We start from the raw sequence: 14,179 nt of genomic DNA on the forward strand, positions 1-14,179 counted from the left end.
TACAGCGTGCCTTTACTAGTAGAAAACTGCCCTGGTTTGCAAATGTGGACCGTTTGATTCGCTGAAAGGGGCCGCGTTTCATTTGGCGCCAAGGCCTATTATCTGTCCCATTCCCACCCTGCAGGTAGGCTGGGTCTTTAATGCCCAGGCAGGGTCTCAAAGTCAAGCAGGGTGTGTTACATAGACGCGCAGCTCTTTTACAAGCAGGCAGTGTCTGTGGTACCCAGGCAGGGTGTGATACACACAGGCATGGCTCTATTGCAAGCATGGAAGGTCTGTTACATCCAGGCGAGGCGTGTTACACCCACGCATGGTGTTACACACGCATGCAGGGCGTGTAATACCCAGGTAGCCCTCCGTGACAGGCAGGTGCAGTCCTGTTATGCCCCGGAAAGGTGTGTCCCTGGCAGGTGCCATTGCACGATTATGTGCCTGCAAGCAGACTGGTCAGAGATAAGAGAGAAAAAAAGAGGCTTTTCAGAGTCACTGCCTTCTGAGAAGGGCAGGGAGGAAGGAGGGACCTGCGCGGAGCTCCCTCTTGGAGCACACCGAGGCCCTCTCCCTGGGCCGGCGCCTACCACCGACCGCACGCTGCCCTTGAGATGCCAGGTACGAAGGCGGGCGAGGCCTCGCCCAACAATATTAATTATGCCTTGTTTTGTAGGTAACTGTTGATGTTCCTGTCCCGCGGGTTCATAGCGCGTTAGCTAGCACTGTGGGTACGGCGGGCAAACCCATGCAGTTGGCCGAGGCACTAGACGCACGTGCCTCGGAGCTCGTGATCGAAGGTATAGCTCCAGGTGAAAATTAAAACGCGAATCACGCGAATTTCGCACATCCTCTAATATTAGTCATTCTGCGCCGGGTGTTAGTCCAAAGTGTTCGCTGCGCTTGCCATGCTCTGACCGTAACAGTACATTTTTTCAATAATTTTAAATGTCTTTGGGTTCCTTTGTCTTGTTTGTTAAATCACTGTCATGTTAAATGTAACAGTCGAACCCCGATCCATGCCAGTTTCAAGGATCTTGACAATCTGCTCTGATTTCCCTTAAAGAATAAATATTTTCCTACAAAACTTTGCGTTAAAAGAGCTCATACTATCATAAATAGCACGGACGCCAGATTAAATTCAATAGAAACGCAGCTGTGTTGCTGCTCGTTTGCTCTCTGATTCCCACTGCTTCGGATGGCATTTCCTTGCACATTAGGGTGACCAACTGGCATTGGTGCGAATTCAGGACGGTGAGTGTAATAATTCAGGACAAAGGGTCAAAATTCAGGACACAAATTCAGGACAGGAGGTCAAAATTCAGGACAATAGGTACATTTTACAGACACATCAGAGGAGGTCGCGCAATAGTATATACGTAAGCCCAGCCATATCCAAACATATTCAACCATTTGCAAACCTATCCATCATGTATCCTTCCATCTATCATTTAAACTCATCCATCCCTTCATCCATCCCTTCATCCATCCTTTCACTCATCCATCCATTATCCATCCATCCACCCTTTCACCCTATCCGTCTGTACACTCATGCATCCACTCTTCTACCCATCCATTCACTCATCCATCCAGCCATTTACCCTTTCACCCATCCAGCCATCCTTTCACTTACTCATCCATCCACTCAGTCACTCATCCTTCCACCCATCCACCCTTTCAGTCATCCATCCATCCTCCCTTTCTCTCCCCAACAACCCTTTCACTTAGCCATCCTTCCTCCCATCCATCCACCCACCCATCCATCTACTCATCCACTCATGAATCCATCCATTGACCCTATCACTCATCCATCCTTTCGCTCATCCATCTATCCTTTCACTCCTTCCATCCTTTTGTCCATCTACCCTACCTTTCACTCACTCATCCATCCTTACATCCACCCATTCCTCATCCCTCCATCCATTCACCCTTGCACTTATCAATTCATCAATCCATCCATCATTTCACTCATCCATCCACCCACTCATCATCCACCGTTTCACTCATCCATACTTTCACTCATCCATCCACCCTTTTACCTATCCAGCTACCCTTCCACCCATACATCCAGCTATTTACCTTTTCTCTCATCCATCCTTCCACTCACTCATCAATCCATCCATCCTCTCTCATTATCCATCTCTTCAATCTATCATTCATCCATTCGCCCTTTCACTTATTCATCCAGCCATCCACCCATCCCTTCACTTACTCACTAGCCCACCTTTTAATTTTAATTTTGAGCTGAGCCTTTTTGAGAAGAGGCCCATCAAGAACTTAACCCTCGCAGCAGGAGCCATTCCAGGACTGGGACAGGATCCACCACGAGGGGGGGAGGGGTCAGGAGCCATCACAGGGGTGGGCGGCAGGAGCCATCACAGGTGGGGGGACAGGAGCCACCACATGGGGGGGGGGGGCAAGAGCCATCACGGGGGGGGGGCAGGAGCCATCACTGGGGGGGGGGGGGGGGCAGGAGCCATCACAGCAGGGGGAACAGGATCCACCAGGGTGGTCATGCAGTATTCTAGTATCATCTTGGTCTCTTCCAGAGTGGGGTAGGGCACCTCACCCCCTCCTGGACAGGACAATGAGAAGACAGGCTCTCTTTCCAAAATGTTAGTTTTGCCATCCCCCACTGTGATGTACAGTAAGCCTGGGCAAAGCACTATGCTATGCGCGCGTAGTTTGCGTAGTTCGCGCTACTTCGCACTACGCGAATTGCACGTAGCACAGTGCAAACACGCGTAGCGCAGCGTAGCGTAGTGCAGCGGTCATTTTTTGCTGGCTCGCGGTCCTCAACGTCAAGTTGGCGACCGCGAGCAAGCAAAATGACATCCTGGCGAGACTTTTTCCTCGTTCGCGATCAGCAACCTCAAGTTGCCGCTCGCGAGCGTGAAAAATAAACCACCCGACGAGATTCAACGCGGGGAGGTCAGGTTTCTCATTGCGAGTGGTCGCGTATGCTCGCGACCGCTCGCGATGAGAAACTACCAGTCCGCGTTGAGAAAGCTGCCGCTCGAGTAAAAATCTACAGAAAACTACAGCTCGCACTGTGCAAGATGCCGTGTTAAATGATTGCACAGTGCCGGATGCTTGTCCGCACTGTGCAATCATTGAAAACGGCATCTTGCACAGTGCGAACAGGGTACTACGCAGTTCGCGAAGTGCTATGCGTAGCTCGCGTAGTGCGAAGTGACTTTGCGTAGCTACGCGTAGCGCTGCTTCGCAAACTACGCCCAGGATAGTGTACAGTACTTAAAGGAGATACTCCACGAGAACTGATTTAACTGATTGTCCTCCATACTTTGTTAATCAGTGTGGGTGCGATTGTGCCATTTCTTTATTTTATTACATTATAGACTGCATGCTTGAAGAACCGAGGTTTGCTTAAAGTTTAGTGACAGTAATTAAGCTCTGTGACGAGAACCACCACGTGCTGCCTTGGTGTAATCAGGGCCGGTTCTAGGACGTTTGGGGCCTTGGGCAGAAAGGGAATGTGTGAGGCCCCTCTAAATTGCAGACACATGACCATTCAGGGCTGTTTGCATCTGAATAGATGCTCCTGCGCCTGAAGCTTCAGCCCCCCCTCTCAGTCACCTTCAAACACCTAACAGCTCATCAAGGGCGGAAGGTGTGAGGGTTGCCATCCCGCTGTGCCTCTCCAATGCTGCTGGGTATCTGAGCTTTGGTACTGCATCGGAGTCTGTTACACCCGACCTCAACGGCATCGGAGTCAGGCCCGGCTCCAGGAATTTTTATATGGGTGGGCCAAGGGTGCATTTGGGTGCGCCACTGCGGGCTCGATTTGTCGCAAATATGTCTGGGCAGGCCTGCTTCAGGGCCCTCCTTTATCTCTTCTTAGTCTTACAAGGCCCAGTAAATCGCACTCTTTTCCAAATCTCTTTCTAAATATTATCACTCTCAAAAACTGTTTTTTCTATGGAATTTTCCTTTGATGGGAAGAGGAGGTTTCTGAGGTGGTAGTATCAGGCAAGTGACACTACTTGGGCTCCCTCTGTTCGAGCCTTCATGGAGGATCCGTCTTCATTACTACCTCCACCTGGCCCCAGACTCCGCAACGCACTGCCTTGCAGGCTTGATTATCCACTACTCCTCTCCTGTGCACCTTATCTCACAGCTGACCTTGGGCCCCAGCCCCATATCAGGCATCATCGGGCTCCACTTTCATTTTTCCCGGTAAAAACAGTAAAATCACCTTCAAACTTAAAACATTGAATATAGCAGTAAATATAATTAGCATGCCCTTTAAAGTATGTTCCACAGTAGCCCTTATGACCCAACTGCTAATTAAATAAACAAAAACAGAAAGGCCATGACAGGGCCGGCTTTAGTGCTGATGCGAAAGTCTTTTTTGGCGCCGCACCAATAATCACTGCCATACGCCACAAGTGCCCCTCAGCTCCCCATAGCCCCTCCCCCTCATGACCTCCTCCTCAGATTCCCTCACTGCCACCCTCTACCAATGCCCCTCATTTCTCTGTAGCCCCTCCCCCTCATGACCTTCTCCTCAGAATCCCTCACTACCATCCTCCAGCAGTGCCCCTCATCTCTCCCTAGCTCCCCCTCTTCCCCCCTCCACCCATGACCTCTTCCTCGGATTCCCTCACTGACACCCTCAAACAGTGCCCCTCATTGCTTCATAGCCCCTCCCACTACCTCCTCCTCGGATTCCCTCACTGCCACCCTCCAACAGTGCCCCTCAGCTTTACGTAGCCACTCTCTCATATGCATTTCATTTGTTGTGTAGCGCTACTCATATCAGTGTAGTGTGTGTCAGTACTTTACACCACGCACACATTATACAGAGACAACGAATCATACAAGTATGTAAATCAGCCTACAGGGAATGTCACATAAGCCAATGAGGATTACATGGTGTACGAATCACGTCATCCATACTGGTGGGCAGTTATTTTAAGAGGGTTTGGTCTGGAGAAGCACAAACTCAGGATTTAAAGAGTACTCCAGTGGTTAGGGGTTGGCTTTACTGATAAAAATGTATATCTGACCAAACATACTCATTTTAGCAACATTAGAATAATGAAAGACTGAGGAAGTTCTAACTATATCACAAAACAAAAAACGCGAAGTTCTAACTATACCATTCAGGTTTGCATGCAGCTCTTTGATGACAGTTCATTGGTCACTGTCCTATGTTAGGATTGTAACTTCTGAACTACAAGTAGCACAAGGATCTCTGTGACAAATGCAGTAACCCACTGAGCTTCCACATAAAATACAGTTCATCTGCATTTAAAACTACTAACAGAGAAATGATTGCTCTCTCCAGCAGGATCATTAATAGCCAGCGTTATCTGGGCATTTTTTTTATTGTCCTATTGTTGTCCTGCATCAGCCATGATAACGATAAAAACTGATTAAATGAAGCACACACAAAGTACATGTCCTGCTGCGCCTGTGCAGAATTTAAAAAGAAATACAAATAGTGACACATTCTCCTACCTACTCCATTAGTCAAACTTAGTGTCGCAGCCTGAAGTGATAAGCAGCTGCAGGGGTTGGGAAAGGTGAATAAAAACAAACAAACTTCTTTTCTCCTGCGCTGCATAGAAAAAGAATATCCACGCAGCAGGACAGTGGGCAAAGGTTACCGCGGCCAAAGAAAGGATTTGTCGCCTTCCGCCATGCCCCTGTTGGAGATGAAGGGGTGAAAAAAGAAACAATGCCTCGTTAACATGTAAATGGTCTTTTAAAGACCTGTGAAGTACTCAGGTACAACTGCGATAATCTCTAAAACTGTCTGTGTGTGCGCGCATGGGGGCACACACACGAAGGGGGAGGTGGGGGGGGGGGGGGGCTTTGAAGCACTTGAGCCCCATGGCGTTGCGCGCCTCCCTTCAAGCCCTCACTGCAAGGGCCAAGGCTCCAGTTTACAAGACACATACATTTAGGGTGGTGCGACCGGTGCCTGGTTAAAATTACGGACAAATAGCGTCCGTTAAAGAATCCTTCACGGACAACGGACAGACGGCCGAAATTACGGACTGTCCGTGAAATTTACGGACGGTTGGTCACCCTATTGCACATAGAAACATGTACTTATTTGCACTTTGGGCTTGGCACACCTGAGGAGCTGAACTATGAATTACATTTGGCCTAGTTGAAGCTTTGGCTCAAGCCTGTACATTTTAAGAGCATAACAATGCTGGCTACATGGCGTGCAAGAAGAAAAATGTGTATTAAAATGATAGCATCGATAAAAAAACAGCAAACTAATGGCATCAATACAAAATAATAAAAAAATTACAGAATCAATAAAAATCACCAAAATAATAGCAAAAAAATCCAACAAGGTAAAGCATCAATGAGAAAAACAGCAAACTAATAGCATCACTAAAAATTAAATAAATAAATAACAAAATCAATAAAAATCACCAAAATACTAGCATAAAAAACAAGACACTAATAGCATCGATAAAAGACCCAAAATAATAGCATCAATAAAAAAATATTAATAGCATCTATAAACAAATTAATATAATACCATCAATATAAAAAAATACTAATAGCACCAATAACCCCCCCCCCAAAAAAAATAATAGCATCAATAAAATAACAAACACATAGTGGTGTGCTGTTAGAATTGTAAAAAAAGACTCCCACAACCGTAACACTTGAACTTAGTATTCGATTTCCTCTCTTTCGATGTGCCTTCATGAGATTTATCGCCCACTCTGGCTATCTCCACAACATTGAGTTCTTCATTCCTCATCTCTTTTACCCTTCCTGAGGTATGTTCTATACTCTCAATGATGAAAATATTTGACTAATTTAATTTCCACTCGGGGGGGGGGGGGGGGGGAGAGGGGTGTTCTCCTGCAAGGAAGCAAGTTATCTTTCTCCATAATTTAGGAATTGAAGAGAGAAACATATTAGAGCCTAGATGAAATTCCTATTGGTCAAGATGGCGGGGAACCAGCGCAGATCTCCTCATTGCCATGTAATGGAATTCACTCCCCGGAATCACTCAAAAGAAACAGGAAATGTTGACACAAGTTTATTACAACTTAATAATCCATCATCAGCTGCTCAAAAGTCCTAAGAACTCGCAACTCAGTGCCTTCTGTCCCACATTTCAGAATACAACCCTTAGTCATCGCACTGCTTCCCTCATCAAAGACCATAATATGCGTTTCCAGCCTAATGGTTCACACAGCCCTCACACGTGCACTTATATTCCACGAACAAACCCTTTGAACAAAAGAAGTATTTGATCACATATTTTATTTTAGTAATTACTTTCATTTCCACACCATTTTCTTGTGAACCTTTGAAACACGCCCTTGAAAGAAACAGCACAATACATACTTACTGAACATTGTGTTAGTATTGTCAGCCATTGCGTAGCCATGCAAACACTGTCTAGGACCTGCGCATGCAAGAACGAAACAAGCCCATTTAAATATAATGTTATGCTATGTTAAGATATGTTATGCTATGTTAAAATATGTTATGCTATGTTAAGTTATGTTATGCTGTGTTAAGTTATGTTATGCTATATTAAATTATGTTATGCTATTTTAAATTATGTTGTGTTATGTTATGGTATGCTATTTTAAGTTATGTTGTGTTATGTTAAGTTATGCTATGTTACTGTAATTGCAATAATATTTTTATTTAGTGCTTACTACCCTTGACGAGGCATTGAAGTGCTTTTAGGAAAGTAACACACTACTCTTGAACCCACAGGATTAGTGGTGGATTAGTATCGGGAAATATAAATTGTTAATTCGAGCAGTGGACATGGGAGTCGGTTAGTTTGACTGAACAGGATAAAGGAGGGATAGAGGAGGGAAGAGTCTAGAAAGGTTTGTTAAGGAGATCATATTAGTAAAATGAGGTTTGGGATGAGTTAAGGAGGGATAGAGGAGGGATGAGTCACAAAGGGTTATAGCGGAGATCATAGTAGAAGAATAAGGTTTGGGGTGAGTCGAGGATGAATAGAGGAGGTAGGAGCCAAAAAAGCATCTCAGGGAGACCATAGCAGCAGAATGAGGTTTAGGATGAGTTAGAGAGTGAAGGTAGAGGATATATTGAGAGAGGTATAGGATGAGGCATAGAGTAGTGCGTTAGAGGGGGTTGCAGGTTTTTTGCTCTTTCTTTCTTTCTTTCTTTCTTTCTTTCTTTCTTTCTTACTTTCTTTCTTTCATTTCTATCTAGTAACATCATAAATATGTAGATACATAGCTACATAGAAATGGTATACATGTAAAAGGAAAATGAAAAAGAGATATAAAATGGTATTGCATAAAGTTTCATATGTGCAAATATGGATAGATAGAACTTCAGACTTTCAGGTGTTGCTGTATGTAAAAGGTAATTTATTTGAGTATTTTTATAAGTTGTTTTTAATGTTTTCCTCAATATTTTAATAGTGAACCATTTATAGATACAATTCTTTTGATCATATTTACGTATTGTGATAGATAAATAAAATAAGCAGAGACCCATGACCATCTAATGAAATAACGTATATGAAAACTATGCAGTGACCCACATGCATGTTATATAAACAGAAACAATGGTTCCTGTGGACAAATGTAGTTAATAGAAAATAAAACTCATATGCTCAATGGTGGTAAAAGGGGTAGGGGGATGTCAAAGACAGATATAACACTATATACTGCAGGAGGTTTTTAAGTTCAAAAGTTTATATATACAATTTGAATTGAAATTCAGGATCACGTGCATAGTGCAAATGGACACAGCTTTCTAATGCAGTAACAGAGGCTGATAAATGGTTCACTTTGAAATTGTTGACGACATTTCGACCCTGCTAACAAGGACCTAGCAATGCAGGGACATCTGAATTGAGAATCAGCTGTCAGAGTGAGATGAGTGCAACCCAAGGAAGAGAAAATGAAAGGGAGGGTACTCACAGGGAACCCACGCGGGAACCCGGTAAGGGGGAAGCACTGACAGTTATGTGTGCTGTAATTGAATTGCTGCATCAGTATATGAGCATGTCATGGCAAAACACGAGGATAGAGCATTTCACCATGAAGCTCACAATATGGCTCATCAATTGGTAACATGAAGCCGCAGGCGTCAGCTTTAAAGCAGTCCGTGAATACTTGCTCATTAATCGTTCCAAGATGAGGAAACTGCCTGAGTCCGTCTCCGCTTGTTGACTAACCTCCATATGCATGTTAGACATAAATAATGTACAAATCTATCTATCTATCTATCTATCTATCTATCTATCTATCTATCTATCTATCTATCTATCTATCTATCTATCTATCTATCTATCTATCTATCTATCTATCTATCTATCTATCTATCCATGTGTATGTGTATATATATATTCACTGAAAAAACCATAGGTTTCACACACGTTATAGTTAGGAATTAGCATTTAAAAAACCTTGCAAATTCACTGAAAAAACCATAGGTTTCACACATGTTATAGTTAGCGGAAATTTTACTGATAAAAAACCAATGAAATTCCCCCGTTATAGTTAGTGCAGGCAACTATAACTCACGCGACCGCAATCCTCTGCTGATGCTAATACTGTATTTAGACACTTATTTGCCCATGTCTTCTTCCATAAATTTTTAGCTATACATATATTACAAATATTTTTTTTTCATAAAGACACATATGTCATCAGCAGAAGATTGCGGTCGCGTGAGTTATAGTTGCCTGCACTAACTATAACGGGGGAATTTCATTGGTTTTTTATCAGTAAAATTTCCGCTAACTATAACATGTGTGAAACCTATGGTTTTTTCAGTGAATTTGCAAGGTTTTTTAAATGCTAATTCCTAACTATAACGTGTGTGAAACCTATGGTTTTTTCAGTGAATTTGTACGGTTTTTTAAATGCTAAGTTACTTTACGCCATTCGTGGCGTGCGCGCCCACTTAACGCAGTTCGTTCCGTGCGCGCACGGTGCGCTTCGCGCACCGTGCGCGCACAGTGAGCACGCGGTGCGCTTCGCGCACCGCGCGCCCACTTTACGCAGTCAGTGCCGTGCACGCGCGGTGCGCTACGCGCACCGCGTGCCCACGTTACGCTAGATGGGCCATGTACGCACGATGCGCTTCGCGCACCGTGCGCACATGGAGGACATATGATGCACTTCGTTTTGAAAGGTAATATTTTAATTTTTCTCACCAATTATAAGCCATGCACAAATGGTGCCCTTCGGGCCCCATTTGCACACGGGGTGGGGAGAGTGTGGATAATTTTTTTTTTAAAATATTTTTTTACCGTACGCGTACGGTAAGCGTAATCGGCGAAATTAGCGAAAAAATAAAAATTCAGTTTTTGGCCTTGGGGGATCTTTGGGGACTCCCTCAACATGGCTAGGTGCTTTGGAGCTGTCCAAACAGCCCCTTTACATGTTTTTGTGCTTTGTATTTTAATCCACACTCTCAGTGCGAGAGAGAAAATGGCGGCCGCCGCTTCCTGGTTTCGGCCGATTCGAATGTTTACTAAGATCTAAGAGTCAATCAGAATCGCGCTCGCGCACGCCACCGTACGCGTACGGTAAGCGCACCGTAAGCGCACCGTAAGCTGGCTCAGATATATATATTGATTTAAAGGCTATTTTCTCAGAATCTACTGAACAGATTTACACCAAACCTACAAAAGGCACTTCCTTGACCTGAGGACTACCTCTCTGCCAAATTTCAAGTAATTCTGTTCAGCCGTTCGGGCTGTAGCTGTGTCTAAAGGTCCTATGGAAAAATGCATGGGAAAAACGCGTTTTGGGACCCCCCTTTTATCTCAGCCCCCGCTTGACGAATCCCCCCGAGACTTTCAGGGTAGGAGCGGAGCGTAGCGCCCCACCTATTTTGAAAAATTCGCGAGGATTCGTCAACCGGCGCCAAAGTTATTCAAAATAGAATGTTGCGGATTTCCTATGGAAACGTGGTCCTAACTATAACTACCTACTGGCGAGCGCCAGTAGGTAATATATATATATATATATATATATATATATATGTTGTTCCAAAAAAGCTCCGAGCTTTAAAGCAGCACTCCACAAAGGTAAGTTGAACACAACCTTTATTGATGAAAGCGGCGCGAAAATGGCCCAATTAATCCTTTTCCCTGACGCGTTTCAGTGCTTCAAGCACCGTAATCATAGGGCGGCAGCTGGCAAAACATGAGATGGACTTCCACGTTTATTACCCTTATGGCACTCACTTTCAGGTAGGCGATATGCCGGGAGTAGAGGTCCCAATTCTTCTATTCAGGTATAGTCATTAATATGCCAGCGATTTTTCTGCCGATTTTCAGTCACTTTAAATTCACAGCCCTCCGGTGGGCCTCAGGCCATTTCATCAATAAAGGTTGTGTTCAACTTACCTTTGTGGAGTGCTGCTTTAAAGCTCGGAGCTTTTTTGGAACAGTGATGACACGGCGCCTCCGGCCGTGGAAGCAAGCACCGCCTCCTCAATTGGACAAGGTCTGTGGGGCTGAGTATTCGACTGCAGCCTCCATGCAGCACAAGGGTTTGCAAAAAAGGAAAGCGGTTGAAATGGCCTGAGGCCCACCGGAGGGCTGTGAATTTAAAGTGACTGAAAATCGGCAGAAAAATCGCTGGCATATTAATGACTATACCTGAATAGAAGAATTGGGACCTCTACTCCCGGCATATCGCCTACCTGAAAGTGAGTGCCATAAGGGTAATAAACGTGGAAGTCCATCTCATGTTTTGCCAGCTGCCGCCCTATGATTACGGTGCTTGAAGCACTGAAACGCGTCAGGGAAAAGGATTAATTGGGCCATTTTCGCGCCGCTTTCATCAATAAAGGTTGTGTTCAACTTACCTTTGTGGAGTGCTGCTTTAAAGCTCGGAGCTTTTTTGGAACATATATATATATATATATATATATATATATATATATATATATATATATACACACAGACACATATATAGGAAATGTGTTTATTTACTTGCCTATAACTTAGGGGCTGTTTGATGAATCTTTAAGAAATTTTCTCAAAAATGTCCATCCCTGATTTTGGCTGTGCATGGAAAATTTCAGGGTGATCCGCCAAGCAGGGGATGAGAAAAAGGGGTGTGGGTAAAAAAAAAGTGTATTTCCCATGATAATTTCCATAGAGGTTTTAGACACGACTACAGTCCAAACTGCTGGACAGAATTACACCAAATTTGGCAGAAAGGTAGCTCTTGGTTCAGAAAGCACCCTTTTGGTATTTGGTGGAAATGTATTTAAATGGAGATATTAAAGAAAATCCAAATTTGTATATCTATGGTCGCAAATATTTTGGAACTGTTTTGCGATGAATTGCAAATGCGGACCGTTCAGCAATACCACGGTGTGGGACTTACTGAAGGTAACAGGAGGGGTAGTTGGTTCACATGGACGTCCTTGGGGGCCAACAACTCCTGGCCCACTGATGGTTGGGGGATGAAGTCCTCTTGGTTCCAGAGGGTCCTTGGGGCCAACAATCCCTCCTGTTACCTACAGTAAGGCCCAGCGGGATTGCTGAGAGGACTTCGGGAGCCACACCCGCCTTTCTACACCACTCTTCAAACACACCCCCTGGTGCACTGCTGGCTGTGGGGTGAAGTCACCTGGGCTCCAGAGGGTCCTTGGGTGCCAACTATCCCTCCTGTTACATCCAGTAAGCAGGGAGGTCTTTGGAGGCCACACACCCTTTTTCTATCACTCTGCAAACGCACCTCTGGATGCCCCACTTGTTGGAGATAAAGTCCACTTTACTCCTGAGGGTCCTTGGGGGCCAACTAACCCTCCTGTTACCTACAGTAAGTCCCATAAAGCTGCATTGCTAAGAGGTTGTTGGTGGTCATGCCCCCTTTCTCCATCACTCTGCAAATGCTCCTCCTGGCGCACTACTGGTTGAGGGAAAAAGTCCACTTTAGTCCTCAGGATGCAAAGGAACATCATCCCCCCACCAGCAGTGCACAAAGAGGTGCGTTTGCAGAGTGGTGGAGAAAGTGGGTGTAGCCTCTGACCACCTTTCAGAAATCCTGCTGCATGGGACTTACTGGAGGTAAAAGGAGGTCTTGTTGGCCCCTAAGGTCCCTTAACGGCCAAGGAGACTTCATCCCCCAACCAGAAACACACCAGGAGGCGCGATTGGAAAGGTTACAGAAAGGGTGCAGGGCCTATTGCGTCGTGCCGGTAGAATATTCTTTTATTTAATTAGAAATGAAGGGGGGCTGTGTGGTTCCTCTTTCCTTGGCCATATTTGGCCCTGGGGACCCCATCCCCCAAGGCCAGACATTTTAAGAATGGGGGTTGGGGGCTGTGTGGCCCCCTCCCTGGGCTGATTACGGCTCCAGAAACCCCATCCCTGGGGCCTGGCAATTCTTGAAAAAAAATAATAATAATAATTAACAGAAAGGGGCCACGTAGCCCCCATTTCCTTGACCAATTTTGGCCCCGGGTACCCCATCCCCAAGGCCTACCCTTTATTTTTGTTTTAAATGTATTTATGAAACAAGGGAGGGGGGCTTTGTGGCCCCTCCCGGGCTAGGTTCAGCCCCGGAGACCCCAATCCTCTGGGGCCCGGTCTGTAGTGTCAGTGCCCTGTTCCCACCCTATCCAGGGCACCCACTGCCTTTGATGGCTCCCCACGTCCTGTTGGAGACATCATTGCCTTTACACTGTGGGAGCTGCTAACATGCAGCTCCTTGTGTGTCAAAGCAAATTGTGCTAAATTTTGAGCAAGCAAGAGCAAAATGCTCTCGCTTGCTCAAAGCGGAGCACTGTTTGCTATGGCTTGGCATGAGCAGTGCTTCCGCCAAGCCGCGCGCCCCCCCCCCCCCTCTTTTCTTTGTATTTGCCCCAGGGAAGTGGTAGTCCTCGGAGCTGTGGGTAAGCCATGTGGCTCCCCACACTAATTCTAATTAAAGCCCCAGGGAGGTGGCAGTCCCCTGGGCTGCGGGGGGTCCACGTGGTCCCCCGCTTTTATTAAACCAAAGCCCCAGGGGACTGGGGGCCCCTGGGGCTGCGGAAGAGTCCATGCAACCCCCCACAATAATTTACAATAAAGCCCCAGGGAGGTAGCAGTCCCTGGGGCTGGGGTGTCCAGGAGGCCCCCCCCCCATTGCAAAGGTAATAAGCCCCGGGGAAGTGGTGGTCCCCGGGGCAGCGGGGGAGGCGATAAGGGCCTTCCCGCATTACTATTTTAAGAAGCCAC

The 14,179-nt window shown here is 45.7% G+C and overlaps 1 protein-coding gene across 1 annotated transcript in view; it reads left to right on the forward strand.

Annotated features, from left to right (window-relative positions):
• Positions 1-486: 486 nt before the first annotated feature.
• LOC146833058 (beta-1,3-galactosyltransferase 2-like) overlaps positions 487-14,179 on the forward strand; it is a 301,893-nt gene continuing 288,200 nt past the window's right edge. Inside the window, exon 1 of the mRNA XM_085600682.1 lies at positions 487-609. The gene's annotated coding sequence lies outside the window, so the exon portion shown is untranslated. The remainder of the gene's footprint in view (positions 610-14,179) is intronic.

Source organism: Triturus cristatus, chromosome 4_2, assembly GCF_964204655.1.
Source record: "Triturus cristatus chromosome 4_2, aTriCri1.1, whole genome shotgun sequence".
Taxonomy (NCBI): Eukaryota; Metazoa; Chordata; class Amphibia; order Caudata; family Salamandridae; genus Triturus; species Triturus cristatus.